Source organism: Stigmatopora argus, chromosome 23, assembly GCF_051989625.1.
Source record: "Stigmatopora argus isolate UIUO_Sarg chromosome 23, RoL_Sarg_1.0, whole genome shotgun sequence".
NCBI classification, from domain to species: Eukaryota; Metazoa; Chordata; class Actinopteri; order Syngnathiformes; family Syngnathidae; genus Stigmatopora; species Stigmatopora argus.
Window position 1 is genome coordinate 8,908,942 of NC_135409.1, and position 27,626 is coordinate 8,936,567.

Below are 27,626 nucleotides of genomic sequence, written 5' to 3' on the forward strand. Positions count from 1 at the left end.
AATTTTAGTTTGAGTGCTTTATGACTTTATGTTGTATGGTTCAAATAAACGGGTGCAATTCCCAAGGAAAAAATCACTAAGTATAGGAATGTTTTACTGTACAGAAATAATATCAATTATATACATTTACATTTTTATATAAAATCCGCATAGGAAAAAATGCAATGTAAAATTACAGAAAAACCTTTTTTGTGATTTGTATAGAAAATAAACAAATAACTACAAAGTGTGTTTTAATTTTTTATCCACTAAATTGATGATTGACAAACAGAAATGATATGCACTATTTTAGTAAATGGCAAAACCTTCCAATACTTTCACTGTATGTATTGATATTATATGCGCGTTTTCTGCCTTCTAGCGGCTAACTAGAGCACTGCATGCACGATTTGAACAAAATGTTCCATTCTAATCCATGACCGATATAACCATTTAAATGAAAATATAACCGTTTTTAAATTGTATTTATTCACTCTTTTGCCTGCCTTTGACTGCAATAGACATCCAAATAATTTAGTCAAAATGGATTGGACTTCTATCGTCATCAGTGACACTTATAAACAAATATTTGACGTCCATCACTCATACGAGAAGATTTGGTCATGTTATGTTCCCTTGATTTCCAAGAGATGGCGCATTTGACCTTAAAATAACTAAAGTGGAACAAGTGAAGTGCCCTTCGTATCACATGATTATCTGACTCATTCATACATCAAGTTCCAGTAGTAAAAGTGAGTCATTATGTAGTCAAGTATTTTTCCACGCAAAACTAGTATGATGATCCCATAAAGCGTAGGATGCTTTCAACCCAGATTATCTCAGACTAGGAGATTAAATAGGGCGCGCCTGCAGATTCCCACACAGACGTCCACTAGGTCACGGCCAACGTGCACTCCCTGACCTCGACGCTGTTTATAATCTGCTGGTCGGCTGGACGTGTATTGCTCAGGAGCCACATGTGGCTTTTTTGATGGCTCTGAGGTAAAATATGGAAATAGCTGGGGAGAGAGCAGACAGATATTATAGCAAGCGGACAGGAGCGTCACGTCGCCACTGCGGCGCAGACGCGACCGCTAGAGCGGCTTTATTCATATTTTTTTTAAATCAGAATCTTTTGCATGCATTCTCTCATTGAACTCATTGATTAGCAACAGCGTAACAATGTTGACAAAAGAATTTTGAGAATTTTTTTGTACAGTGGTACCTCGACATACGATCTTAATCCGTTCTGGGATTGAGCTCGTATGTCGATCTTTTCGTAACGCGAGCGAACGTTTCCCATTGAAATGAATTAAAAACAAATGAATTCGTTCCGACCCTCTGAAAAAACACCAAAAACAGGATATTGGATTGGAAAAAAATGTTTGATTTCTTCTAATTCGCCATCTATTAACAAAGTAACACATAACTAGTGGTTTAATAGTAATAAAATGTGTTTAATAGAAGTAAAATTAGACACATTTTGCGGAGGGTAGAGACAGCGACATACACGGAGGCGGGGGGGGGGGGGGGTGTTCGGGGGGACTTTATCCACGGCACTCGTAAACGAACAAACAAATTTAAATGAACTTGGATTAATATATACAGACACACTCAAACATACGTTTAATGTAACTTTACACCAAACTGAATTCTAATTTTGTTGTAATCTTTTGTTACCTTCGTTTTCCGGGTTGGCGGTTTGCCACGCCTCCACCCTCACGTTTACTATCGATGGGCTATTTGCTGTTGTATTCCCTTCAAAATATTCGGAAAATGATGCACACATGTCCTGACAATAGGATAACGCACGGCCACTTGCCAACGAGAAGTAGTCTTGAATGAGCGATCGCGGGAGCTAACAGGCTAAGGAAGGAATAATAGCCTACCCACGTATTGATTGTGGGTAATGAAGTTTTATTCTGAGAAAGGGTGCCATTAGCTATCGGTGTTGTGTGCACGAGTATACTTCATGACCCAGAAAGCCCTCTTTTTGCCCCCCGCGCATGCGCGTTGTGCGTTTCCTGGTCGAAACTCGTCTGAATAAATCGTTCAGTGCTCGTGGATATCTGTTATACACGAAAGAGATGCGGCAAAAAAATGATAAACAATGATAAACAGCCTCTCATGTCATGGCCACCTGGCTTGGTCGCATCTCGAGATTTTGATCGTATCTCGGGCGAATTATTCGATCAAAATTTTCATCGTACCTCAAGCATGTGGTAGGTAGAGCTGATTGTAGGTCGAGGTACCACTGTACTTTAAATGTGGTGAAATGACTAAAAAAGGCTCCTATTTTCATGTGATTTTACTTTTAAATTCTGCTTATGGCTCTCAAGGGATAGCATTTGGAAATATGAGTTGTTTATGGCCTTTTCTGTCAAAATGGTTCCTATTGAGTTTACATGCATGTTGAATGGAGGCCCAGGTTATTATTGTTTTGAATTTTGTGGTTTGGATATTTTACTCTAATTCAGTTTTAATGAAGTTTGGTCCACATATTATTAGACACTGTGATATTTGTCTCGTGTAAGTCTAAAACAAAACATGAATAAAAGTAAACTCTGTGGGCAGACAGGGGTGACATGCCCCGCTGGAATCCTGAGCACCATATTTTTTTTCTAAGTCTGAGCACCACACACTTCGCCGGGGGGTTTTCCCGAGCCTATCCGAGGATAGTGACACATGAGCGGATTGGGTTGGACGACGCCCCACTGAATTTCTGGAGCTCCAGAATTTTTTTGCAAATTTGAGCCACACACACATCGGAGGGCTTTCTCCCCGGGAACAGTGCTTCGTGGGCGGATTTTATCGACAGATACTAGGTTTCATTATCGAGCTGCGTATATTTTTCGAGTTTCAGCACTTTTAAAATCGGCGGGGGTTCCCCCCCGAGCCAATCCGAGAATAGTGCACCGTGAGCGGACTGGGTTGGACGACGCCCCGCTGAATTTCTGGAGCTCCAGAAATTTTTCAAATTTGAGCCAAACACACATCGGAGGGATTTCTCCCCGGGAACAGTGCTTCGTGGGTGCGTATTTATGTAAAACAAAATGACAAAATCCAAAATTCGTCACAACTTGATGACCCAATCAATGTTCTGTATTCCAAGCGTGATTACAGTCAGGTGTGGCACCCCTCGTAGTTGATGTGCGCTGTATTTGTTGCCTTTGCCAGAAATATGCACTTATGATGATGTTAATGTCTTACTCCAGTAATTATTCATAAATGGGTAATGGAATAGGAACATAAGCTGCACCCAGAGTGGCCCCTGAGTATATTTTTGGACACCCCTGCTCTAATAAGGTAAACTAAACTAAAGCTAAATACTAACTAGTTAGCATGCTTGCTAGAGTATGAGAGAACGTTCATAAAACCGTGCAGTAAAGTTGTAGTTACTCTTGTCGAATATATCTATCTTACTAGGAAGTCTTCGCTATAACGTCTAAGTATATGTGTGTTCCATTATCTAAAGTTAATTCACGTTGACTTTGTCTCCGATTGCAATTGTTTTTGCCCAGCTCCATGAGTGCGCTAACAGAGATGCTTTCTCTTGTAATGTTAACATAACGGGGATGCGTCCTCTTATAAATGTAAACATAACGTTGTTTATTTATCATCCAGAACATTTTAAGTGTTTGACAAGGCTCGGATGGTGCCACGAACTACCCAGAACGGCCACCCCGATGCCGTAAATGCAATCATATTTATCGGTTACCGTAAAAAAGAACGTTTCATGACCAACATTAGCTGGTAGTACAGAACGTGAGGTATAGAGCTCATGCTAGTTTAGGTTGAAAACTGTATGCTATTGCCGTGATATTTGTCATTTCTCCTTCGCTACAAATGTTTATATTTGGAATGTAACCCTCCACTGCATAATACTAAACTTTCTCCCTCGAACAGGAGGATATTGGTGGTAAGTATTGCTCCAGAATAAATGACTAATATCCTCCTTCATATGTTTCCCTGCCACAGCTGATGCCATGGGCTCAAAAAGGCTTGTTGAACAAATAGCAACAGTGACTAAAGGGGCGGATCTTTTGCCCCAAGGCCATAGGTCAGCATTCTGCCTCCAAATAATTTCACTAAAAAAAGGTAAGGATCAACTTGCAACAACTTTAACATTTCAACTGTTTACATAAGTATATACTTGACTATAGCACTTTTGTTTTTTTTTGTAGTATATCATTGTTTTATGTGATGTGCCAGGTTTAAAGTTAAAGTTTAAGACCACAACAAATAGCACACGTGGAGAGAAATTGATTGTTTTATTTATTAGTTTTATTCCCTGACATTTTATGCTATACTTTATTGTACCATCAGAGGGAAGTATTGGCTAGTTGTAAAACGTATTTTCTATTCCATAGTTTGGTTTTACACTTGTTTTGATGGTGAATGTATGTACTATGCTATGTATGTCATGTTATGTATATTTTATTCATTGATCTCATCAAAAAGTGGTGTTGTGTCAAAGGGACGACGATCTAATTAAAAAAAAAAACAAGATAATGCGTTCAATGAACAAAATCGAAAGGAAAGGGTGAAATCCGCCTTCGTATTTTGTTACGACTGACGTAAATGTCCATAAATTCTCGTCTCGGAGCGCTTTGAAGGATCTCGTCAACGTTGCGCGTGGTACTCGGTCGTCTTCGTCTGGTTGCACTTTGGCTCTCCTTTCTCAAAGCTCTTCCCGTTTTTTCCTCTCGGGTCGCGGGTCACCGCCATTGGATGTGTCTATCGTGAAATTAAGGGAACTCGCTCCTCGTTAATAGCCTTCCATCTGACTCCGTTGACAGTACTAACGCGTTAACAGGTTCCAATACCTGCCAAATTAGGTCAAAAACCGCGACGTAGTGTTTTTATGGTGCTGTTGAATATTATTTTGGGAATTTTACAACCCTCTCTGTACTATTTTATTGAACTGACTCATTACAATACTCATCAGTATTGCTGCACTAATGAGAAGAATTGTTAAGAAATGGCATTTAATATGAAATACAGGTTGTACTGTACTTTGTTGCGCTGATATTGCTATCCAAGACTATGTTGTTCTTTGTGCATTATGAGACAAAATGCCCTCTTTGTTGTCTTGGTAAAAGTGATGGAAGACTTCTTCCTAACGTTAGCGCCGCCCTTCTTCATGTCGCGAACCCTATTTACACCAAAATGGTGAGCAATGGTAGTTTAAGTTTCCCCTTCTTTGCATTTGCTCTTCCTCACTAGTTGTTTCCGTACTACCGGTGGCGCACACTGCCGCCTAGCGGCCAGTGAAATACTCTCCAATTGTCACTTGATATTCTTGATTTGATACGTGCATTCGCATTTGATGTCGTCCCCGTAATCATTTGGCTCCTTCACATGCTAGCTAGCGTTCAACAATGCAAATGGATAAAGTTGATAGAAATCTTTTTCTTTCCCCCATGATCAGAAGTGAAAGGCTTTTCTTTTTCTGCCCCACATCTCTTGGACCCAAGAAAGATCCCGCCATCTGCTTGGCCTTGGGAGTCTCCCATTTTGTCATCTTGGCGGGCGCGCTCGACGGAAGCTGCTCGGCGTCGTCCGGCCCCTAGGTGGCAGCGGCGCACCGCGTCGTCGCCGCCGTCGGCGACAGCGGCGTAAACAAAAGGGATACATTAATGGCTCATTATTTCTTCTTCTTTGGTCTTTTCACGCTGTCTTGAATCCAAGAGTTGACTCGCGCTGTCAGAGTTTGATGTTTTTTTTGTTGTTGTTGTGCTTGCGCTTGCGCTAATGCCGCCTAGCTGGCTCCAGGTTGCGGCTAATTGACAGGCGGGAATTAAGGCTCTTCTCGTGTTTATTTCTTCTCTATTTGGATCGTGCTACTTTTTGACTCTGGCGTTGTAGTCATTCTTCACTTATCCTCTATCTTGGGGTATTTCTCACCGCTTTGATAGCTATTCGTTTTATTCCCATTGCCGCGCAAAATAGAAACATAAGAGCTGCGATTAACAACTTATTTGAAACCATTCATTCCCCCGCTAAAAAGAGCCTTCTTAATTTCTTTGTCGTCGCTACGTTAAAATTGGCTCATGTTCACCACCTGTGTCCACAAGCGGGATTGAAATACTATTGACCACGATAGACGTCCTATCGTGTCGCTCTTTCCCCCCTTGCGCTATGAATTGAAGCGTTTGTCCAGAGTAGACGTCCAAGCCATTTGAAGAGGGAGTTTTCCCTGGTGGCATTTTGGATTGGATTGGATTGGATTGGATAACTTTATTCATCCCGTATTCGGGAAATTTCGTTGTCACAGTAGCAAGAGGGTGAGGATGCAGAAATAGGAAAGGCATTTTAGACATAAATAGATAGGCAATAAGTAGGTTAATAAATAAATACATGAATAAATATATAAATAAATAAGCGTGTCTCTGAAGTATATATATATATATATATACATACAGACACACATATTAGCACATATATACATATATTTTGATACTCAAAATACTAGTTTGACGTTATTTCAAACGGTCACTCATTATCTGCCGTCGACGGCGATCCTTGTCCGACCCGTATGGCGCCGACCCTCCCGGCGCGAACGTATCGAAGGCGTATCACGGTCAAGGGCAGCTAATGAGCTCTTCCCGCGGGGAGTTTGTCCTCGGGACGGCAAACGTGGCGGCGCCACGAAAAGTTTGCGGAGGCAAACGCCTCTGAACTTAATTACCCCGTGAATAATGAAGGTTTGATTGGCGCGCTCCCCCAGGCTGTCAACACAAGATAATGTATCACAAACTTAGAATGTAGCACTAATTGCTTTGGAACGATTAGAATAATGCGCTCGTGAAATCTTATTAGGCCGCAAAGCTGTTGTTTTTGGCTTATTTATTTATTTTCCACGCGCCGTGAGGGGGGCGTGGCGCGCATTTGGGATTTCCCAATGTTGGCTCTTCATCACGTCGTCAAACAAAGCGGGCGATTATGCTAACGCGGCGCCCATACGCCGGCTCCCGCGACCCGCCAGCGTCGCCGTTTACTCAGACGAGCAGAATTTTAATTGTTTAAACGAGCGAGTGTTTGCCGTGGGTGCCGGGTCAAGTGGAGACTTCTCCGCCGCTCTTTACGTCCCATCGCTACAGAAAGGTCTTCTTCGTTTTGAAAAATAAATAAATTAAAAGCAAAGGCGAGCGGCAAACGCGAAGCCGCGGGCCTCGGCCGGGCTTCCTCGTTAATTTGCCAGGCCCCGCCGGTCTGAAATTGGAAAAGTTAAGATGAGAATAGTGAGCGAATAATGGGAATGGAACTCCAATTAGCCATCGGAATATGTACACGTTTTCTCCAAGCAAAATGTCACTTGGTAACCTCATCTCAAAGCATGGAGTGCTTGGGGAGGTTCATGAGACCATTCACCAAACCCAAAGTCTTATTACCACTCGACCGTATTTCCCGTAGCCCTTTCTTGGCGAATGCCAATGAATGAAGAAGGCGTGGCTTAAAAAGACAAGATTAAAAAAAAAAAAAAAACTTTTCTCATGTCACGCGTTTTTTTGAAGACTTTCCATTTTGTACGCCTACCTGACTGAAGGCTCCTTTTGTATTTGTATTTTTCACTGACAGCGTCCAACCCGCGCCGCCCCTCCTTACTCGGTCGCTCTAATGAACCTGGGGGGTCTCGGGGCAGCATCTCCGGGGTTGATTAGGATCCTCATTAAAGAAAGGTCCACGGCGGCGGCTCTCTCGCCGTGCCCTCTCCGCCCTCCCGCGCCGTCAAACAGAGTGGCGTTTTTAATTACGGCGACACCCCCTTTCCATCATTACGCGCGGGTGTTTGCGCTCACCTTCCAAGCTAATGAAGACGCTTTGCGCGTGGGAAAGTTGGCGGGCGGCTTTCGCGGCGGACTCGTCCCCCGAGGTGCCGACGCCCGGCGACCGCCGCTTCGACTAGAGACGCTAAACAGGCAGCCGGGAAATGAACGGGTGGATTGGCGCGGTGGGGGGTCGGTTTTTGTTTTCCAAAAGCGTTCCCGGAGGCGGCGACGCTCGGTACATGATGACGGCGACCGGAATAAAAGCCCAAATCAGATTACGTCGTCGGAAGGGGCTAATCTCTCCTCGGCGATCATTTCCCAAACAATGGGGCACTCCGCAAACGAGGGTCAAACGCGGTGCGCCGTCACGCGTCCCGGAATGTGGGCGCGCCGACACCACGGGACGCCGCGTCATACGACAGCCTAGATTTTGGAGAGAGGAAAGGCCACGACGTGCTATTCCTCTCTGGCGATTGACGGCGCTCGGATATTTTTCTCGAATATCTTCTTCCAGTTTTTCCCTTTCTGCCCGAGCCGATTCAGATCTCCCACTTCCACCCCGGTCGGTGTCCAGTCGGGCGGTCGGGTGGGCACGCCTGTTTCTGGCACATCCGAGCGCTAACCCGGCGACGTCTTAAATGTCAGCCGGCGCATTAGCATTTAGCCGAGCGCGGCAGGCCGTCAATCTGAATTTTATCTCTGACGCCTCCCGTGGCGCAGAGGGCGCATTTTGCCGCTTTTTGAGGGATTTATCGCGACTGGCTCGGGTGCCCGTTTGGTGTTTACGTACGGACGTTTTCTCGCAATTCCCCACCAAATGTCTTTTCATTTGAATGGCTTTATACATTTTCTTTCGCCAACATATTTCACACTAAATTATAGTATAGTTTTATCATTTTTAAAGGGCTGAGGGGGGTAGTTTTCAAGATTGTGTCACGAATGATGCTCATTTACTCCAAGTTACGAAAGCACTTCTGGTAGCAAATTCTTAAGTAGAGGTAACACCGTATTTGAAACGGGGAGGTATCAGCGACGCTTAAGTTTTCGTTTGCGGCGACGCTCGTTCATCTCCTGGTCGGGGGGGGGGGGGATTCTGTCGCGGAGAGCGCAAAGATTAACGATCGCGCCCGAGTGACATTTTGCCGCCTCGCCGACATCGATCGGCCGGCGTCTTGTTTAGCCGGTTGGACAATATTGCTCACCGGTCTTCATCTTTCCACGAAACATCTCTTGCCGTCCCTTCGACGGACATTTTCTTTCCTAATCCTATGTTTTGGCAACAGTTGGCCATCGTTTGGATCATTTTTCTGCCCTTGAAAAAAGCCTTTTTTTCTGTCGTACTCCGTTTTGTGCTTTTAATGTGCCATACCTGTCAACCTCATTTATAAGGGCAGTTATCGGCAGAGGTTGACAGGTATGAATTGTGCATGCTGATAATATAGGGGGTCTTTTGAATAGCCCACTTGCGGGGCTCGTTAAAAGTAGCCGAGTTTCAGGCGTTTCTGTAAAATATCAGTAGTCTAATGAACAAAATGTGGGCTGCTTTTTTTTTGGTGTGTTTTTGATGAGTCAATTGACGGTAGTCGCTGTAGTTTCCCGGGCCCAGATTAGGGCACTCCGTGACTACAATAGGGTCGGCGAGCAAAATGAGCTTGACGCTCCCGTTTTAACGTGACGGGAAAAGGCGCTTCCGTGGCGGCGTCCTCTCATTTCTGCCCAATCTTTGGGGCATCACTTTTGACACCTTTTGAACACAACACAATGATGTGACAAAGTGACCCCGGGGAAAGCGCGGCGCCGTCTTTCCACTGGACAATTTGTCCTCCTCGTTAGCGCGGCGCAGATGAGGTCGGCGAACCGCATTAACCTCTTTGGGCCCGGCGCATAATCGCCTTTGTTAGCGCGGCGCTAATACGCCGAGGCTATCGAGACAATGCGCTCGGAAGGAAGACGACGGCTTTAGTATTGTCGGCGTTTCCGTTTTTTTCGTTAGGCCCCGTGGCGGTTAGCGTACACGGAATGCTAATGTTTTGATCTGCAAACGTGTTCCTTATTGAGTGCCATACATCCTTTTAAGAGGTTTCTTTTCATGCTACATTTAAGCAGGTTTGCGCTAAAAACGGAGAAAAAAAATGTTATCTTGAAGGCCATAGGTTGTCCAAACATGAAACGGAAACATTTTTACTTCAGTGCTGAATGAGAAATAGATCTAAATGTACTTTTTACCAGTTGGATTCATTAACAAAATTGGCAACCATCGCGTTAAAGTGGACTTTTGGGATGAATCAGATCGGATCAGACGGCCAATACGCACGCACCCACACGTACGTTGGTCGCCGCGATATGGCGGGCCAGCTTTGGCGGCGGCGGCGGTGGCAGCCCCGTCACGCCACACCTCCCACGGCCGGCGTTTAAGAGGACGCCCAAGCCTTTCAATCCACAAAGAGTAGCGCACGTGTACGCGTGTCGCGCAGAGCGACGTGTAATTGCGTCGACTGAATGAAGGGCGAAGTGCACGGCGCCGTGTTTGTGGCGCCCGATGATGAGATTCCATTAAAAGCCATTACGTCCGAGAGCCCTCGCCGCGCCGCGCTTTTACACGAGTGCGGAATGAACGGCGGAAGGGGGGTGGCGAGGTGGGGGGGGGGGGGGGGGGGTTGCGTGGGTGCCGTTCTCGTGGAGGCCAAAGCCCGCCTCTTTACCTTTTGCGCACGAGCTATAATGGGCACGCACGCGCTCGGACCCTTGTGCCGCCCGCTGGAGTGCGCGGAGGCCGCTCGTTACAGGAAGCGTGTGGGCGGGCGGGCGGGCGGGCGAGCGAGCGAGACCGCCGTTGCCGGGTAGCACCGGTGACGCGCGCCAAGCGAGCGAGCGAGCGAGGAAGGAAGAATGCTAAAATGGAGGCGCTTCAGCAAATAGTCTGCTTTTGTCTGTGGTGTCTTTCCACTCATTTATTCTACAACACCTCATCAAAATCCTTTTTTTCTTGAAAAAATGGCCCATTCCAATGACAGGCAAAAGGAACCCGTAGACGTAGAGGAAAGAGGGCGCCAAGTGCCAAGCGTCTTCTCACCAGCAGCCTCTTCCTACCTTTTAAATATCAACGCGTGACATTTTCAAAGAAACGGCGGCGGACCTCCGAAAATCTCCCGCTTGGTGTGTTAAATGGCCGCTTAAATGACGGCCCAGTTAAACTTAAGAGCGGGCGCCGTGTCAGCCAGCGGCGGGCCGGGGGATTCATTTACACTTTACACTCGCTTCCCCCCAACGCGGGAAAACGTTGAACTCGTGACGCGCGCCATCCGCCAAAGTGTTTTTTTTTTTTCCCCGTCCCCTCTTTGCGAGTCTTTTAACAAGCCTCCCCCTCTTTTGGCAAGTCGCCCGCGGTGATGACGCATCACCTCGGGAACCGGGAAGTAGGCGCGATGAGCGTGGGGCGGGCGCGGGGGCGACGGAGCGACCTCCCCCCGAGGAAAAAAGGTTCGGCGTTGGCTCATCGATCGCGCTCGCGGGCTGCGGATCAATGTGGAGGGGGGGTGCTGGAGCTTCCGCCTCCCGCTCGCGACCAAAGCAGAACGAGGAGGCCGGCGCCGGGAAGCCGGCCAAGACCGCCGGCGGGTTGCGATCCAACCGGAGAACGTGTCGGCGTTCTCCGGTCGGTCGTCAACGCCAGCGCAAAAGATTTTCCACCCAAAATGGCAGCGACGGTGGCGTTTGCCCACTCCCGTCAACCACGGCCGTTAAAAGCGTAACTCGTAACTGGCGATCCGATCGGATATCCATTCCTCCCCCTATGACGCTCGAAGCCGATGTTCGCCATTTCTGTCAATTTGGAGAGAAAAAAATCATCAAAAGTACGGCACTAGAGTAAACATGTTTTTGTTAGATGTTTGGAAAACCTCTGGATTTTCTCCGTTTTTGTGCAAACTTGCCTCAATTGGGGATTTCAAATATGAAAAAGGACGCCTTAAAAGGATAGGATAGATCTAGCCCTCCATCCGCTATCTAACTGGAAGTGGGAAATGGCACCCTCGTGCGTTTGTCCCTTTCGCCCCAACGCTGTGATCTCATGCAAAAGCGAGACTGAACTTTGAGGGAAGGCAATTGAAAGCATTGTATTTTTATACAAAGCGCTGCCATTTCTCTTGACAAAAAAAAGCATTAAAGGGCGTCATTTGAACGGCGGACGGGGATTTGACGGACGGCTAAATGGAGTTCCGCGCTCGGCGGCGGCGGCGAAGGGAAGCCGAGTCGCGATTGGCGCGGGAGCGCGATTGGCGCCTTTGCGCCAAGCCGTTCATCAAAGTGACGGCGCCAACTGGGCGTCCGCCTCGGTTGGCCGCCTGACGACACCTGCCGACAGCTTCATAAAAATGCGGGCGTCTGTTTCCCGGCGAATGAATTCATGTTCCCTCCGTCGACGTTGATTTCCTCCCCAAATAGTCTTTTGGCGGCCAGGCCACACGGCGTCACGTTTCCATCTGCGTTTGGACGCCAAAAAGTGCGCTCACCGAAAGCATTTTGCCAAAATTATCTTTTCTATGTCGTACACTGGTACCTCTACATACCAACTGTTCAGAACTATTTTGTCTCACGATACAAAAGAAATTCAAGATAGGAAACGCAAACGCTCCAAAAACATCGTAAATACGCTTTCTGTATTGTCGTTAGAAATTGGCAGGATAGAGTTGCCATTTGTTATTGTTTGGAGCATATTTCATCCAAAATGGTTATCTTTCGGTCATTTTTACAGGGTTTATTTCATTGTAGGTGTAAAGTGCGTCTGTCTCTACTTGGAAAAAATTTGCCTTTATTTTTGTTTAACATCAGCGAATCGTCCGGCGCCAAAGGAGTGGCGGGCGCGTGATGGAGGCGCCTCCGGATGGGAAGTGTCGTTGTTTGATGGCGCCCGTCCGTCACACTTATCGATCCGGCGGGACGCGGCGTCGTTCATCCGTCTGCCGCCATCGATCGGCCGCCCAAATACGCCGCCGTTTATTCACATTGTGGCCACGGGAAGACGTATCGATCGGGAGCGCGTGCGCTCGGCCAACACGTCGCGTGGCGTTTATTTCATTAGACCGGACCGATAACGCTTTTCAACGCCGTCCGTCAAGGCCGGAATGCGCACGTTTGACCCAATGGTCAAGTGTTCAGTTGTTGCTAGACTTTGGCCCTGGAAAATAATATAGAAAAGACCTGGCGGTGTTCAAAAATACTTTACGTTGACTTGCGTGCTGAATGAGGTTTTTCAAGGGAAGTACAGTGGTACCTCGACATACGATCGTAATCCGTTCCGAGACTGAGATCGTATGACGAGATTCTCGTAACTCGAGCGGACGTTTCCCATTGAAATGAATGGAAAACAAACGAATTGGTTCCAACCCTCTGAAAAAACACCCAAAACAGGATATTGGATTGGAAAAAATGTTTTACTATTTCTAATCAAATTTAAATGAACTTGGATTAATATATACAGACACACTCATATATACGTTTAATGTAACTTTACACAAAACTGAATTCTAATTTTGTTTTAATCTTTTTTTTAACCTTCGTTCTCTTCGGGTTAGTTGTTTGCCACGCCTCCACCCACCCTCACGTTTGCTATCGATGGGCTGTTTGCTCTTGTATATTGCCTTCAAAATATTCCCAAAATGATTCACACAAATGTCCTCCTCACAATAGGATAACCCACGACCACTTGCCAACGTCAAACGCACCGAGAGGCCTTCTTCACAGCGTGCTCTGAAGAAACGCTTTCTCTGGCCTTTGTGCGCGTCGGCAAAGAAAAGACGCGTTTGTGATCTGGCGCGAGCGCCATGAAAGCCGCCGGCGTCTTTGCTCCCCGCCGGTGTCCTTTTGTGAGACGGCAAAAAAAAAAGAACGGACGCAGACGACTCCATTTCACCGAGTGTGAACTTCAACGTAAAGAGTCGGTTTACGCTAGTCGAAACGGATTTGTCGTCTGTCATTGTAATCCGGGCAACGAGTCAACGGCTACAAGCCATGAATGAATCCTCCTTTGCAAAAAAGACATTTTTCACAGAAACTTGGCGCAAAATGTCCGGCGACAATTGAAAATCAAAATCGAGAGGTCCATTGATCGTTGCAATTTTTCTTAAATGAAGATTCTCCGCAGGTCTATGGCAAAAACGACACATCAAAAGATTTGGTCCTAAATATACTAAAGTCATTTTATCACATTGCGCTTATTTTTTCAATAGACACGTCTTGGGGACGTCCATCCTCCTCCTCCTCCGATGTCCGTGGAAATTTGCGTGCGGCAAAAGCCATTCAACACGGCCCTTTGGCATTCCCCACCGCTCGTCCGCTCGCCGCCGATTGTAATATCTAACGGAATTGGAGCGCCGACAGGTTATCATAATCCAATTTCCCAGACAATGGCTCCGGCGGGGGGAATGGAAAAATAGGCGCCCCGGCACCGGCGGATTAAATTACGCGGGGAGAAATAATTAGAAGCGACGTTCCAAAAATACCTTCTTTTTTTTGCCTCTGGGCGAGCGCGATGGGCCGTCGGGCAAAAAAACGGCCACCCGAAACAATGGCGTGGCCCTCTAATGGAGGATGGTATTCGCCATTTTCGGCGTCCCGTTTGGGAATTGACAGGCGACAAAAATGGATTGGAAAGCAAAATGGCCACTATGACTCACGGTGACCCGTCGACGTGGAATCCCAATTGAATGCTTTTATTTCTTTGGACGTCGTTTCTAAAGTTGCCATGGCGCTTTTGTGAGCGGCCCTTTTTTTTTTCAACTGAAAAAGTTTGGCGGATCAAAAGATAAACGGACGGGGACGATCCTCGTTTCCTAGTCGTCCCCGCGAACGAAAAGGCGGCGGGGCCGGCGACCGAGCATTTGTCCTCCATTACCTCCCCGTCTTAAAAGAAGGCGCATCGATCCGTCCGCTCGATACGACAACGCGTCCGCTGACCTTTTTGGGGCCTCGGACGTTCCGTCGGAGAGACATTAACACAAATTACCCGCCGCCATTAAACTCCGCCGGGGCCGGGATACGAGGCGCCGGGGAACCGCCGCGCCCGGGCGTGATTTACGGCCTCCACCGTCTAATTGAGCCCGCCCGCGCCCATTGATCCCGGCGTCCGCGGGCGGGCCGTGATGCGCGGGGGCGTCGTAAACGTGACGGTGGCAAAAAAAGCGGCCAGACGCCTGTCACGGGACGTCGATGGGGATGACGGCGGGCGGCTCGTCCCAATCGATCCCATTGGATTTGCTCATGGTCCTGTCTATTGCCATGTGAAAAATGCTCCTTTTATTAAAGTGATTATCTATTAATTTTTCACCATTCGATTCATCAACACCATGATTACGGACTTTGGAAGAAATTGGATGCAAAAGTACATGTATTTCTCATTCAGCACTAAAGTAAACGGTTTTTTAATGTTAGGAGATTAAGTAGTGCTAGATTGTGTGACGTTGGCTCCTTGAAAAGCTAAAAAAAAAAAGTTGGGCCATTCTCGCTTTTTAAATATTAGCGTTTAGCGTAAAAAAAGTTGGGCCTTTATAAATGTTAGCGTTTTGCCTTTGGATTCTTTTGAAGGAACACGACACTCGGCTTTCGGTACACTCCTTGTCTTGGCAGATTGCCATTCACGGTAACTGCGTGCTGCCGACTACGGGATGGGGTGGAAGTGCGGACGCCTGTTGTTTATTTAAATCTGTGTAAAGCAAATTTTGAATGGAAACGAGAATTAGGCAATGTCATATTGCAATATATCGCAGAATCATTTTTCTTATGCTAACGTCAGTCACGGCAAGCTAAATAGTCTAGCGAAATGTATTTGTAGCCGGAAATGCTCCAGAAGGTGGCGACGGTCGGCAAGGCCAACCCACAAAATGCGGCAAATATTTCTAAGTCGGCCAACCTCGCTTGCGCGAGCTTCGCCCGAGGCTTCCTCGTCGATAGCAGATCGGCGCCATCTGCGGCGCTCCGGGCTGGGCTCGACCCTTCTCGGATCTGCGGGGTGCCGAACGCACGTCCGTTTCCCGACTTTTGGGTCGCTCCGATCCCGCCGGGCTTCTCCATCAATAATTTGCCTTTTGCTCAAAAGTTGCTTTGAAATCCGACACTTTTCCGCCCGTCGCGTCCGTCGATCCTCCTCGTTGGATTCTCGGCGGAGCGTTTTTTGGGGGGGACGTCGGATGACGGCCGGCGACCGTTCCCGGCACCCACGCGCGCCTCGATCCGTGACTTTTCGTCGGCGGTCGCCGGAAGGAGAAGCGTGAAAACGAAGCCTTCTCGCGCGTTCGCATTTCCTTTGTAATTGCGTCAAAGCGTTTTTTTTCTTCTTTTTTCGAAGCCTCGTCTCGCATGTGCCTCGCGTGAACGTGTGAGGGTGTTGATGAGACGGGTAAAAATACAGCATGGAGCTTTTTATGCTAATTAGCCTTTAAACCTGCCGCACGTCACGCGGCCTCTCTAATTAGACGCTTCTTCTTTTTTTTCCTTTTCCCCTTCTCGGGGATGGCTGAATTACCCTGGCGAATCCCACTTGTTTGGCGCCGCGGGTTCGCCGCCGACGCCGCCGCCTCCGCGAGTTGGCGGCGAATCGGCCGCCGTTTCCCGTCTTTGCGCGCTCACGCCCGTTGCTCGTCTGTCGTCTCGCTCCGTCCATCTGCCGCCGGCGTCTGCGCTTTTCCCCCAATTAGCGAGAGGGTGCCGCTCGGTGCTTCCGTCCATCCGAGTTAACTCTGGGCTCCCGTCGACGGCGATAGACGTCCCATCCGTTTGAACCGACAGACGCCAGCGTCTCGTGGCCAATGATCAGACTCGGCGTGCCGATAAAGCCACGTCGGTTTAACAAATAGCGTCATTTGAAAGTAGGATATGGCGAGCCATTGTCATATGGACAAACGATGGATTGGTCTCTAGTTAGAGTTGGGTTCAATTGGAAAAATAAATAAAAATCTTCCGCCAAAAAATCCGGTCCAAACTGCAAGCACGCTTCAACTTTACCTCGCCAGATCAAAGTGGTGGTTGCCACGGCGACTCCTCCGAAACCAGTCTTGTTTTTCTTCCTCGGGCCCGGCTTCCGTGGGGCGCTCTCTTCCGCACCGTCGTATTCAGATCTTTCTATTTTGGCAGCCCGCCGTCCGTCAATTTGCGGCTCGAGCGCCTCCGAGGTGAGCCGTCGCGGCGGGAGAGACGGCGACCCGTCATTTCGGCCGACGAGTGGCGCGTGAAATTGCGACAAAACGACAAACAAGCCGTGTCTTTTGCCCCCGAGATGTGATGAAGCAACTGCTTGCTTTGTCGTGTCATTTGTCCAAATCTTAAAAAGGAAAATTAAAACTCTCTCGCCAGTTGGCGTCCGATCCCGGAGAAAGTCGCACGAGCCGGGGGACCGGACGCCACGCCCATCGGACGACCACCGTCGTCGACGGCGCCGTTCAAGAGCGACCAGAGTTGCGTTTTGGCGTAGGCGTGGAAAGCGGAGCGCCGCCGATCGATTTTCCTCCCCTGGCCGTCCAGGCGCATAAAAGAGGGCGAACAAAGACCCGAGCGGAACATCCGCAGACCCCCGCGTTAAAAGCGAGCCCCCGTGAACCCCCGCCGCTCGTCGCCGTCGTCGCCTTTTGTTTACGGGGGGAAAAAAACAGCCCCTGCCGCGGTGTCAATCTTCATCTTGGCTTTTAGGCGCTTTCGATTGGATTCGTTTTTTTCCCCCTCTCTCTCTCTTTCTCGGTAGCCATTTTGAAACAAGTTGCCACGGCGATATTGCAATTAATATTGGACTTTGCAATCTTCTTTTTTTTTGTTGTATTCCTCGACTTGACAGCGCTGAGTTCCGGGAGTTGGAAAAGCGGCTAGCGCTTGGCGTTGACTAGAGTTGAATGCATTTTCTGAGCTTAAATCAGGGGTGGGGAACCTATGGCTCAGAAGCCATAGGTGGCTCACCTGTCAGTTGAAAATATGGTGACAGAGTCCCGATCGCACCAATTGGCATTGGATTGGATAACTTTATTCATCCCGTATTCGGGAAATTTCGTTGTCACAGTAGCAAGAGGGTGAGGATACAGACACAGAAAAAGACATTTTAGACATAAATAGATAGGTCAGAAGTAAGTTAAGAAATAAATAAATACATGAATAAATATATAAATAAATAAATAAGCGTGTCTCTGAAGTATATTTATACACATACGCATACACATACGTGTACATACATCTATACATATACATACACACACATATTAGCACATATATACATACATACACATAGATGTACATGCATGCATACGGTAGGTCTTAACACTCAGCCATTTGTTTTGTTAAAGAGCCTGACAGCTGATGCTAATTATATATATATATATTTTTCGTTTAGTCCCTTCTGAATGCATACTCTCTGTATTTCACTGGCCACTAGGGGCAGTGTGTCTACCTTCGGAGGTAAACAATACATGTTATGGGGAATAGTTTGAAAAATCCTATTCAATAGACAGCATAAAAAGAGGCAATAAAGCAAGGTAACACTGGCTAGGACTCTTACTGATTGGCGGCCCGTTTGGTTCACCCTACCGGGGGCCAGCGGCGAGCAGACGTCCCCTCTTTTCCCCTCTCTTCCCCTCTCTTCCCCTTTTGCCCTCGGTCAACAGAGCGGCGGGAGACGAGCGCTCCCGGAATAAAGCCGGCATCCCAGCTTTTTTCTTCCCCTTTCCGTAGAGGGGAGGTGGGAAATGTCAACAAGAATCTGCTGGGCTTAGACTGAAATAGACAAGAAGAGTGCCCGTAAAATCTGACGCCTTGGATGCCATCTTCTCTTTTTTGCTCTCTTAAGACTTTTCTCTCTTTTGTTATTCATAGCAATTGAAACGGGCCCATTTGGAGGCATTTTCAAACCAAATTGGTGGTGAAAAAAAGCCACGTTGTCGCGCTAATTCTGGGAAAATTCCGCCAAAAATGACTCAATAGCGCCCCCCCCCCCTTCGAAAAAATAAATCATTGGACCTACAGCTATGAAATTTGGCGAGTGCCAAACTGCACCAAATAGTCTCTGCCGGCAGCCAACGGGAAGTCGGCCATCTTGTGGACCGAAACTGCGACTCCTCCGTGAAAATGAAATGGAATTTCCACTTGGGCGCCAAAGCTTTTTCTTCTTTCCGCTCGGTGTCAAACGCCGGCGCCGTTTAGATGAAATTAGTGGCCTTAATTGGATGCGCAACCGAGGGCTTTGGGCGAAGGCTAAGGAAAAGAAGCCGGACGCGTTTTCCCGGGCGCCCCACATCCGAAAGCTCCTCGCCATCGCTGCCAGACAGCTCTCTCTAGCGCCACCCTTGCCCCCACCACCCCCACCTCCACCGAGCGAGCATTAGACGAGTCTTTCTCTAATTGCTTTCTCCAGGGAGAGAATTAGCCGGAGCACGTCCGCAGCATAAAAAGCAGACGGGCCAATCGGCTTTGGGCGCACATTTTCCCCGGCTCTCGCGGTTTCGGGTGGAATTGGGCGCCATGACACTTTCCGGTAGACACATTTTGGAATGGAGAGACACACACACTCAAGGAAAAGGTGTGTGAATTTGAATTTGAATTTGAAATGGGCACTCGCCAACGAGTAGATCATTTTTAGAGGTGGATGTCAATTTTGGTCATTTTCAGCTCCATTTTGTCCAAAATGGCAACCATCCCGGGGATCAAATGGGGACTCGGGACGCCCCGCTTCTAGAATCCGCGTTGACTCAGACAAACTTGGTCGCCGTTGATTCGGTGCGCGTGTGTGTGACTTCCTGTTTGTTTTTAATAACGCGGCGGTGTGATGAAACGCCAGCGCCCTGGCTTTACACGCCGGGTAGACGTGCGCGCTTCTTATTTTTATTGTCATGTAAGATGTCATTTGATTTCCCTGCCAGAAATCCTGGGCTGACCTTGACTGGCTTGGAAGAAAAAATAGACAAACACTTGACTTGGGCTCACAAATGTTGACAACAAACGTGGCGCCTTTTATGGGTGACTTTTTTTTTTGGATACCATTTTTGAGCTCGATTTTGTATTTGCGTCTGCGACGCTTAATGTTGTCCTCATCTTTGATATTTCTGCCATTTTGCAACATTCCTTCCGTATGTATTTTCTGATTTGGAAGCACAATTTGGACACCATCCATTCTTCTGTGCTATCATTTGTAAATGGCCAGCGTTGCAAAGCGCTTCTTCTCGACACTGCCATCTTGCGCTTGGATTTCCAGACGTGGTGTTTCTTTCCCAAGCTTTTTCAATTCTTTTATGAAGCGCCGTCCTCTCTCCGCCAAGTCCAATTTTTTTCCTAGACGACATCTCTAAGGGTAGTCGACGTTCTCATTTTCACCATTAATCCCACGTTTAATGGCGCCCGGTGAACGGGTCAAGTTGCACGTGTAACGGCGGCGGGCGGCTCTTCTCTTTTCATCGGCCAATAATAACAACTTTATTGGTTGTCATTGTTTCCCAACGCCACGGAGCCTCTCGTCCTCTCGCTGCCGCCGCCACCGCCACGTGATATAAATCTCTTCCTTAATCTCGGTGGCGCTTCTCATCAAACGCCAGCGCTCCAAACTCATTAAGCCAATACAGGGGCCACCCAATCAAAAGCTAATTAAAGGGGTCGTTTGTCGGCAAACGCGGCGGAACCGGCCGCTTGAAAAAGGCGCTTTGACGGGGGGGGGGGGGGGGGGGGGGCTTGGGCAAAAGGTATTTTCCTTTTGTTTTGCTCATTGACGCGGACACACAATGGCGCGATCTTAGCGTGTGCGGTCGATTGGTCGCCGGTCTTTTGGTCGCCGGTCTTTTGGTCGCCGGTCTTTTGGTCGCCGGTCTTTTGGTCTCCGTCTTTTGGTCTCCGTCTTTTGGTCGCCTGGACCGCGACAACGGGCGACCAAAAGACCGGCGACAAAACAAGGTAAAACAACACGGTCTACGCATCAATAAAAGCCAACAATGGCCATGAGCAGTTTCACTGAGCCCACGTGTGAGTGTAGAAGAGTTTGTATGTACATGCGTTGTTCCTTTAAAAAGCTACGTCAGTTCAGTCAGGGTCTTAACAAGTTCTCCGGCAAAAAACAATCAAAGTCCGGGAAATTTGGAGCTTTTCTTTAGCCTAATAATGACTAGGGCATTAAGTATGACTAAATAGTCATTCACAGTTTGTATTTAGGGAATTTGAGCAACCATTTCATTGGTAATTATCAATAACCTTCCGGGCGACCAATCGACCGTGTACCCGATCTTAGTCGTTCATTGGCTCGCTAGCGGCCAACCCGACCGACTCCGGTTTCAAATGCGTGGGGTCAAAGTGCGGCAGATAGACGATTGGCCATGGCGGGTGGCGCTTGGTGGAGTCCCTGGCGGAAGGAGGGGCCTCCTTCCCCACTCCGCTTCGCTCCCTCTTTAATAAGAGTAAGAAGGCTGCGCTTTAATATTATCAGCGTGTTTTTTAATATGAATCGCAACATGTGTGTGTGTGTGAGTGAGTGAGTGGGGGGGCCGAATTGACGGGCGAGCGGCGGCGGCGGCGTTATTGGCGCCGTTTGACTGGCAGCCTCCGTAAGCCTTGCCCGGGATATATAATAAAAAAGCCCTGTGAGAGGCGGCAAATAAAAACAACGGGATAAAGGTGCCACCGCCAGCGCCGGCGCCAGCGCCAGCGATGGCGCCATCGCCGGCTTCCTAAAGAGAAAAAAAAAGAGCCTTTACGCCCCCGCCGTCTTTTTTTTTTTTGTTGCTCTGATTATCTGGCTGCTTCTTCTCCGTCGTCTTCATCTGCATCCTTATTCCGTGACACCTTTTCATCACGCCGACCCTCCCGGCACCCGTCGCTCCGTCCCTGGGGGGTTTCGGGGGGAAGGGGGGGTTATCTTTCATCCCGCGAAAAAAGCCAAACGCCCCCGCAGACGCATTTGATCACGTTTTTTTTTCTCCCCCCCCTCCTCGTTCTAGCTTTAATTATTACGGCGACGGAAACGTCCTCCTACCTTCCTTCCTTCCTTTCAATTTGCCGTCTCGAGAGCGTTGGCGCTGACCCGCCTCACCCGCTTCGCCCCGCTATGTTGCAATTGTGAAAGGCTTTGAGTTGAACTTGATTTCCAAAGTCCGGTGGAGTCGGTCGCCGTATGTAGCGTTGTTCGCAACTCCAATGTTCGTAAGTAGGGGAGCGTCTGTAATGGTAAGGCTGATCAGTAAGCAGTCAATGACCCCACAGTTTTGAGCCAAAATACACATAGTCCATGAATCCGCATATCGACGGGGGGGGCAAACAAGTGCGAAAAGGGAGAGCGCGGCCAACCAACCTGGGCCCCCCGCCCAGCTCTTTTTGCCCCTTTCCCTCCCGCCACCACGTACGCTATCACCCTCCAAAAGAAGCCGTCACGGGAGGTAAATCCTGACGCGTGCGGTGTTAGCGTCACGTGTTTAACTTAAGCCGGAAGGCGAGGTTCCATCAATCCTGCCCTTAGCCGCCACTTTGTGGCCGATAAGCCCTCCCCTTCCCTTCCCGCGCCGCATCGCGTCGGGCCCCCGCCGCTCGCCTGCCGACGTCCACCGAATTCATTTGGCGACGCGCCCGAGCTCGCCGTCCGATCCGTCTGCCGAGGAGTGTTATTTGACACCCGGTCTTTATCCTCTCCTCTCCTCTCCGGCGCGTGTCGTGTCGCTTTTGCGTTCCCCTTCCCTCTCATTTTTTTTTTTATGGTCTCTCCGGCATGTCAAAGGATCAGAAGGCCTGAGCCGAGACTGTTTAACATCTTAAGAGGCATTCCCAGGCGCGCCGAGTGGGAAAATGGCCTTATGGAACGCTAGCCGTAGCCCCGGACTGTCGGGAGATTCCCCCCCGTACGTGGTACGTGGTATCGCCGGGCCGTGGACGCCATTGCGTGACCATGGGTTTCCATCCCAATACGACACTTTGACATGATTTTTTTGGGGAATGCATACCTGTCAACCTCTGCCGATAACTGCCCTTATAAATGATTATGATTCCCCTTACAAACCCCCCAAAAACCTTACAAACACCGTACGACTCGTATGGGAATGTGACTTTGGAAAGAGTTTCCTTTTGCATCCAATTGCTTCAGCACTAAAGTAACATTTGGCCTTTCTTACCACATTTTCTCCGTTTCTAGTGCAAGTCTGCTTAAATACACGATTCTAAATAGGGAAAAAATCTTAAAGGATGGATAGCAAACACTAGTTTCAATGTTTTTTTTTCAGAGACAGGTTTAAAATGGATGCGAGAATGGTGCACCGTAATATCGCAGAATCCATTTTTTTTTTTTAAGAACACCTTTAACGCGTTGCCGTCTCCGCTAGTTTCACATTTTCTGACCTTTGGCGTCCGTGGCGAGACGTGACGTTTTCACCGTTTCGGAAGGGTGAGGTCCTCGGCGTCTTTTTATTTATTTTTTCCTGGCAGAGGAGGAAGCACGCGCCGGCGCCGGCGCCATCACCGGCTCCGGCTCCGCCCTCAGCCGTCTGGTCGCTTCACGTCTGAAAGCCGTTGAAGCTCGGCGTCTGTCGACTTGACGTTCGTCAAGCTGACGTTCGTCATCTTGAAAGCCTGGAAAGCGCGTCTTTGGCCCGCCCGTCCGCCCGCGTCTGTTCTTCTCTGGCGTTTTGTCCCTTTCTTCCCCCTTTTGTTAACCTGACAAATCTCCTCTAATGACTGCGGGCGTCTCTCTTGTCGCTCTTCCGTCAATCCGCCCCCCCCCCAGGGCTGGCAAATTTCTCTTTTGACAGGGGAGTCAAATCAAAAGCGAAAATTTCAAAGCGTGCCGCTGTCCAAAGACGCTTTGGGACACCCGGCGTTCGCAGCCCTCGGGCGTCCCCTCACCCGGCGACGGCGGCGCCGCCCGTGGCTAGCCTCGAATGACCCGTCCCAAAAAAAAAACAAGTTCAAATGAACTGAATGACAGTTTTGCCATTGGACTGTTTTTTTTTTCTTCCAAGCCTTCCAATCAAAGACACGGCTAATTGTTTAGCCGACATTCACAATTGTGACCTTTGGGAATGTTCAAAAAGAACCGGCGACCTCTCGGCCAATGACGAATGGCGTTTTCTAAGGAGAATGTTCCATTCCGGAAGACATTTTCTTTTTCTCGCCGGCGTCCCCGTCACCGACGCTTTGTCGGCGCCAACGCTTAATAACGACGCAATTCATTTTTGGACGTGCTCGCTCTCCTCGGTGGACTTCTTCACGTCGCCCGGGCGAGCTTTGGCGGCCGAGTGGCGCGACCTGGCATTTGGATGACTTTTGCAGGCGTTTCCGTGGTGACGCGTGGCGACAACCCTCCTTTCCCGCCCCCCCCGGACGTTTTATTTGCTTTTGTTTTGATGCTAAACAATAGAAGACGGATGGCTCAATGGGATGGTGTGGTCACGGTTTCTCCTTTTCTTATTTAGCAACCAAAAAGGGTGCGATTTGAACTCCAGATCTGTGCAACCCATAACGGGGCCATGTGATCTCCGGACGGACGGACGGCTCCTTCCCGCCGGACCAGATATTTCCAGTTTCCTGCAAGCGTTTTGTCCTTTAGTCCTTTCCGACGTAAACAATGGGAATTTTTCCCCCGTCGTGGTCGCTGGCCAACGTGGACAGAAACCAAAACCAAAAAACCAAACAAACCCTCATTGTTTGCCAAGGACACGCGGTTCAATTCCGGTCTGGTCCTTGTCCCTCGTCGTACCGGCGAGCGCTCCTTCTTTTCACATGGCCCAGACCGGTCGTGGCGCGCTTTCTTCCTTTTCCACCACCAAGATGAAATAACTTGTATTTTTCTTACTCTCTCTCTCTCTCGCTCTCTCGCCATTCCTCGGGCGCTAATTACTTCTTCTTCGTCGTCTTCATCTTCAAAAATCAACTTCAGAAGGTGTCAGAGCATCACAGAGGCCACGCTAGCTTCATAGCGTCCTAGCTTTCTGCCGCAAGAGGTAAATAATCGCCACGGAAGGAAGGAAGGAAGGAAGGAGTCCTCTCTTATTCAACTGGGCCATTTGGATAGATATGCACTAACCAGAACAATTGTTACGAATCTTATCTTTGTATTTCTTCTTCCTACACTGTCGTAACTTTTAGTTTTGACTTGACTAACGCCGATATGTGACCAATTGGATTCAATATGCCGACTTCGGAAACCAAAACGCCACGTCTTTGTCGCCAGCACACTTTGGTAGCGAGATCTTTTTGGACCATGAGGGGATCCAGACCATTAGCCGTCCGCTTTTATTGGACGATTAAAAGCATTTTCATTGAGTTTAGAAGGGCCGTACCGTTGGACGTCTTGCGTCGTCAGCGGCGCCGAAAAAAATCAAGCCGGAGGCGTCGAGCCGTCGGTAGAGTCGATAGAGGTTGTTTCCATAATGTGTCTTTGATGAAGACGAGTGCGTATAAAGAGCGTAGACGGCGAGATGAGCCGCCGTGGACGACCTCGACCTCCCCGCGCATCTCGCCAATTTAATTTAACCCCAGCGGCGTGTCGCGGATGCTAATTAGTGGCGTCAGACGGCGAGAGGATGAATGCCGTCTCCGTTCGGGAATCGCAACGTTGATCGGGGCGAGAAGCCTCGCTAATGTGAGCGTTCCAGCCAAGTAATAGTCTGGCTTTTTTTTCATTCTATGGAAAAAAAAACACAGTGGATAGAAGTAGTGAACAAAAGAAAAATGGATATGCATCTTTTTCTTAGGATTTGTATTCATTGCAATACTTTTTTGACTTGGGGTTGGAAAAAAAACATTCTTTTGAAGTTGGAAAGTGGCATTTTTTAAGCTGGATTTGTTTTACTAGACTGGACGTGTGTCGCCGTCAATGGCAACCGACGGGCTGTGATTGTAAATGTTTGCCATCGTTTAGCTCGTTTTGAGCTCTCTGACGGGGCGCCATGCCGCGCCACGCCGTTCCGACCAGACGGACGGACGGACGGAGGGACGGCTTTGATGGCCTCATTACTTTGGCCGCTTTGGGTTACGCCCCCTCGGCCCCCGCCGTCCTTTCTTCTTTTCGCTGCTTTGATTGGAGCCAGGCGACGGCCGCCATTGATCATGGTTTGCATCCTCGCCCGCCCGACGCCCGCCCGACGCCACTCTTTTCCCAGGCAAAAACACACACGCGGCGGGGAATTTGGGGGCAAATTGGAGTCGCTCCGCCCGTGAAAAATGGGGGGCCGCCGCCGAGCCGTACGGCGAGCGCGCGGTGGAAGCGGTTGCCATGGAAACACCTGCCGCGTCCGGCGGCCTCGGCGCCTCCTCGGAATTTACCCTGATTTGAGCCGTATTTAGGCACGCTTAAAAGCTCATTCATGTCTCCCACTTTACTGTGGGGCATCTTTTAAAATGGAATCACCCCCCCCCCCCCCCCCCGCCTCTTCTTTATTGAACTAACGAGCCTGACGCCAACCACACGGCTTTGATCGGCGCGCCACCCACAGCGACGTCCGCATCGTTGAAATTTTTTGATCTGCCTCCCGCGGCCTTTCGGACGGCGAATCTAAAGTCCGACGCGTTTGATCGACGATGACGGACGTCCGATCCTCCGAAAGGGAAATCCCCTCGAAAAGGAGTAGACGTCCAATCCACGCCAAGGCCCAATTCCGCTTGGCGCTTGACGTGTTTAAATCCCGTTAAAGCGCCAATCCGGTGTAGGACGGATGGATCAGCGTGCAAATATTTACGGCGGTGCTTTTTGGCCAACGCTGGTTTATTCGGAGAAGTCATCCTCATTTTCCCGGCACGCATTTGAGTTTTTCGGACTTTCCGGAACTTTTCACCAACCATGCTATTTTATGGATGAGCGTGTATTAACGCTGGCGCACGCGCACCTAGCTATGCATTTATGCGTGTGAGCATGTAGTGCAGCAGCTTGTCGCCACCAAGCAGCTGCGCTTTCTCCTCCAGCACCCCAAACGTGCAGCCAGAACAGGCGGCCCCCCCGCCGGGACCGCCGCCTTTTCATGCCGCCGTGCCTGCGTGCTTGCGTGCTTGCGTGCCCGCGTACGTGCATGTGTAGGCGGACGGATGCATCCTTTTGGAGTCTTGGCACTGCATGTTTTGTTTAAAAATGAATTTTGAAATGAGATTCTATTATCCGCCTGAAACGTTTTGGGCTTGCTTGCCAGTCCAGTCGTGGGGGGTTTGTGAAGCCTGTAAAATGGAGGCCACGTTGACCCCTCCAGAAGCCCGCTTCGATAGATTACGTGGCTGTTGGTGGCAGGTGGCTTCAGACCATCTAGATTAGAGAAGGAAGGAAGGAAGGAAGGAAGGAAGGAAGGAAGGAAGGAAGGAAGGAAGGAACGGAGGATCGCCCCGAGACGGACGGACGGACGGACGGACGGACGATCCAGTCCATCCAGGCCGGGGCGGAATCTTCTCCGCATTCCTTGGTATACTGCGCCGTATTTACGCTTGGCAAACATGGCCGATCCTCCTGACAACACGAGCGGGCGCGTCCGGGCCAGCTGTCTCCAACGCGCCGGGTCCCAGCGGGCCTAATTGCCTGAGCCGGCAGGCCGGCGCGACGCGACGCGACTCGCCTCGGCTCGCCGATATTATTCAGCACTTGTGACAACAGCCCAAAAAATGCGTGTGACACTCGAGGAAGTCCTCACCGCTTGTGGTAATTTGCCCGCTCGTCGTCTACCGCGCTGACGTGCACGTCGCCTAGGGGGGGCGCCGCGCCGAAAAAATAAAAGCCTTTTTTTTCCCCGCTTTTCAGCTGCCGCCATACCATCAAAAAAATCCAGCTATGTTCTTGTGGAATTGGTCAAATACACAGCGACAAGCACATTTCCAATCGTTAGCTGCCTTTGACGTCTCTCTCCATCAGTGGGATAGTTCGTTGACTTCTGATCACGTACTTGCTGGGACAACAATAATTGGATT

At 49.0% G+C, this 27,626-nt stretch overlaps 1 protein-coding gene across 2 annotated transcripts in view; it reads left to right on the forward strand.

Moving 5' to 3' along the window:
* The first annotated feature begins 3,102 nt into the window (after nucleotides 1-3,102).
* The window catches only part of LOC144068714 (CUGBP Elav-like family member 2), a 98,701-nt gene continuing 74,177 nt past the window's right edge, over nucleotides 3,103-27,626 (forward strand). Inside the window, exons 1-2 of one of the 2 annotated variants that reach the window (XM_077593427.1) lie at nucleotides 3,103-3,285; nucleotides 3,958-4,077. The gene's annotated coding sequence lies outside the window, so the exon portion shown is untranslated. Of the gene's footprint in view, nucleotides 4,078-27,626 lie in introns of both variants that reach the window. The other variant, XM_077593426.1, reaches the window with a different exon arrangement.